Genomic DNA, 4448 nt, shown 5'->3' on the forward strand with positions numbered 1-4448 from the left:
CACAGTGCCCTCAGTATACAGTCATGTGAAAAAATTAGGACACCCTTTGAAAGCATGTGGTTTTTTGTAACATTTTTAATAAAAGGTTATTTCATCTCCGTTTCAACAATACAGAGAGATTAAAGTAATCCGACTAAACAAAGAAAACTGAAGAAAAGTCTTTTCAAGATCTTCTGTAAATGTCATTCTACAAAAATGCCTATTCTAACTGAGGAAAAAGATAGGACACCCTTGCCCCTAATAGCGAGTGTTACCTCCTTGGGCTGAAATAACTGCAGTGAGACGGTTCTTGTAGCCATCTACCAGTCTTCGACATCGGTCTGAGGAAATTTTACCCCACTCCTCAATGCAGAACTTTTTCAGCTGTGAGATGTTTGAGGGGTTTCTTGCACGTACAGCCCTTTTCAAGTCACCCCACAGCATCTCAATGGGATTCAAATCTGGACTTTGACTTGGCCATTCCAGGACTCTCCATTTCTTCTTTTTCAGCCAATCTTTGGTTGATTTACTAGTATGTTTTGGGTCATTGTCATGTTGCATGGTCCAGTTCCGCTTCAGCTTTAATTTTCTAACTGATGGTCTCACATGTTCTTCAAGCACCTTCTGATACACAGTAGAATTCATCGTGGATTCTATGATGGTGAGCTGACCAGGTCCTGCTGCAGCAAAGCAGCCCCAAACCATGACACTTCCACCTCCATGCTTCACAGTTGGTATGAGGTTCTTTTCTTGGAATGCTGTGTTTGGTTTACGCCAAACATGTCCTCTGCTGTTGTGTCCAAATAATTCAATTTTGGACTCATCTGTCCAAAGAACATTATTCCAGAAGTCCTGGTCTTTGTCAACTTTATCTCTGGCACATGTCAGTCTGGCCTCGATGTTTCTCTTGGAAAGCAAAGGTTTCCTCCTTGCACACCTCCCATGCAAGTTAAACTTGTACAGTCTCTTTCTGATTGTAGAGGCATGTACTTCTACATCAACAGTAGCCAGAGCCTGCTGTAGTTCTCGAGATGACACTTTAGGGTTTTTGGAGACCTCTTTTAGCATCTTGCGGTCTGCTCTTGGGGTGAACTTGCTGGGGCGACCAGTCCTGGGCATGTTGGCAGTTGTTTTGAAAGCCCTCCACTTGTAGACTATCTTCCGGACAGTGGAATGGCTGATTTCAAAATCTTTTGAGATCTTTTTAAATCCCTTCCCAGACTCATAGGCTGCTACAATCTTTTTTCTGAAGTCCTCTGACAGCTCTTTTGCTCTCACCATGGTGCTCACTCTCACTTCAACAGTCAGGAGCACACCAAACTAAATGTCTGAGGTTTAAATAGGGCAAGCCTCATTCAACATGCAGAGTAACGATCTACTAATTATGTGCACCTGGTGTGATATACCTGTGTGAGATCTGAGCCAATTTAAGAGGGAATACATGTGAGGGTGTCCTATCTTTTTCCTCAGTTAGAATAGGCATTTTTGTAGAATGACATTTACAGAAGATCTTGAAAAGACTTTTCTTCAGTTTTCTTTGTTTAGTTGGATTACTTTAATCTCTCTGTATTGTTGAAACGGAGATGAAATAACCTTTTATTAAAAATGTTACAAAAAACCACATGCTTTCAAAGGGTGTCCTAATTTTTTCACATGACTGTATATTATCCCCCCACAGTGCGCCCAGTATATATTATCCCCCCACAGTGCCCTCAGTAGATATCCTCCCACAGTGCCCTCAGTATATATTATCCCCCCACAGTGCGCCCAGTATATATTATCCCCCTATAGTGCCCCAAGTATATATTATCCCCACAGTATATATTATGCCCCTACAGTGCCCCCAGTATATATTATTCCCCCCCCCACAGTGCCTCCAGTAAATATTCTCCCCCCCACAGTACCCTCAGTAGATATCCTCCAACAGTGCCCTCAGTATATATTATCCCCCCACAGTGCGCCCAGTATATATTATCCCCCCATATTGCCCCCGGTATAGATCATCCCCCTATAGTGCCCCAAGTATATATTATCCCCACAGTATATATTATCCCCCTACAGTGCCCCCAGTATATATTATTCCCCACCCACAGTGCCTCCAGTATATATTCTCCTCCCACAGTGCCCTCAGTTTATATTCTCCTCCCACAGTGCCCCAGTATGTATTATCCTCCCCACAGTGGCCTCAGTTTATCTTCCCCCCAACAGTGCCCTCAGTATATATTATCCCCCCAACAGTGCCCTCAGTATATATTATCCCCCCCACAGTGCCCTCAGAATATATTATCCCCCCCCCCACAGTGCCCTCAGAATAAATTATTCCTCCCACAGTGCCCCAGTATATATTATCCTCCCACAGTGCCCTCAGTATATATTATCCCCCCACAGTGCCCTCAGTATATATTATCCCCCCACAGTGCCGTCAGTATATATTATCCCCCCACAGTGCCCTCAGTATATATTATCCCCCCACAGTGCCCTCAGTATATATTATCCCCCCCACAGTGCCCTCGGTATATATTATCCCCCCCACAGTGCCCTCGGTATATATTATCCCCCCACAGTGCCCCCGGTATATATTATCCCCCCCCCACAGTGCCCTCAGTATATATTATCCCCCCACAGTGCCCTCGGTATATATATTATCCCCCCACAGTGCCCTCGGTATATATATTATCCCCCCACAGTGCCCTCGGTATATATATTATCCCCCCACAGTGCCCTCAGTATATATTATTCTCCCCACAGTGCCCTCAGTATATATTATCCTCCCCACAGTGCCCTCAGTATATATTATCCTCCCCACAGTGCCCCCAGTATATATTATCCTCCCCACAGTGCCCTCAGTATATATTATCCTCCCCACAGTGCCCTCGGTATATATATTATCCCCCCACAGTGCCCTCAGTATATATTATCCTCCCCACAGTGCCCTCAGTATATATTATCCTCCCCACAGTGCCCTCAGTATATATTATCCTCCCCACAGTGCCCCCAGTATATATTATCCTCCCACAGTGCCCTCAGTATATATTATCCCCCCACAGTGCCCTCAGTATATATATTATCCTCCCCACAGTGCCCTCAGTATATATTATCCTCCCCACAGTGCCCTCAGTATATATTATCCTCCCCACAGTGCCCTCAGTATATATTATCCTCCCCACAGTGCCCTCAGTATATATTATCCTCCCCACAGTGCCCTCAGTATATATTATCCCCCCACAGTGCCCTCAGTATATATTATCCTCCCCACAGTGCCCTCAGTATATATTATCCTCCCCACAGTGCCCTCAGTATATATTATCCTCCCCACAGTGCCCTCAGTATATATTATCCTCCCCACAGTGCCCTCAGTATATATTATCCTCCCCACAGTGCCCTCAGTATATATTATCCTCCCACAGTGCCCTCAGTATATATTATCCTCCCACAGTGCCCTCAGTATATATTATCCTCCCCACAGTGCCCTCAGTATATATTATCCTCCCACAGTGCCCTCAGTATATATTATCCTCCCCACAGTGCCCTCAGTATATATTATCCTCCCACAGTGCCCTCAGTATATATTATCCTCCCCACAGTGCCCTCAGTATATATTATCCTCCCCACAGTACCCTCAGTATATATTATCCTCCCACAGTGCCCTCAGTATATATTATCCTCCCACAGTGCCCTCAGTATATATTATCCCCTCACAGTGCCCTCAGTATATATTATCCTCCCACAGTGCCCTCAGTATATATTATCCCCCCACAGTGCCCTCAGTATATATTATCCTCCCCACAGTGCCCTCAGTATATATTATCCCCCCCAGTGCCCTGAGTATATATTATTCCCCCCCCCAGTATATATTATTCCCCCCCCCCCCCACCACCACAATGCCCCTAGTATCCTAATGGCCCTAGGGTTCTCTGTACCCGGAACATAAAACCAACTTGCCTGTCCGCTGTCCGGCCCCATGACCTCTGTGATTGGCAGACAGGCCAGTGGGTTTTATTTACATTCTGGGGGACAGAACTACACTTTAAGGGTGTGTTCACACACAGTGGACGGTGTTGCAGAAATTTTAGGGAGAGAAGATCTGTTCCACTCACACGGATGGGACTGTTTTGGCGGCGAGCACGCGGACGTCCGCGCCTCTCATACAGTGTGATCACATGTAACGGATGTGCAGACACAGGCTGACGCGTTTCTGCCACGGAGCCGATTCCGCACGATTAGTGCATTAGATGGAGTGAATCCATCAGCACTTTTTGTGCGTTTCAGCCACTGATGTGCACTGGATGCGGATTGGTAGAAGACGCCTCATTAAATCCTGAAGGTGTGAACAGAGTGCTAATGGTGTGTGACATGGTGGGCTGGTTTGGTGCCACTGTCCATGGAGATGCTATGGCAGCGCTCCACAAGGACACACACAGAGCTCTATGAGGAAGGAGGGAGCAGCATGGAGGCCATACACACAATGC

The sequence above is a fragment of the Bufo gargarizans genome, chromosome 8 (assembly GCF_014858855.1).
Source record: "Bufo gargarizans isolate SCDJY-AF-19 chromosome 8, ASM1485885v1, whole genome shotgun sequence".
NCBI classification, from domain to species: Eukaryota; Metazoa; Chordata; class Amphibia; order Anura; family Bufonidae; genus Bufo; species Bufo gargarizans.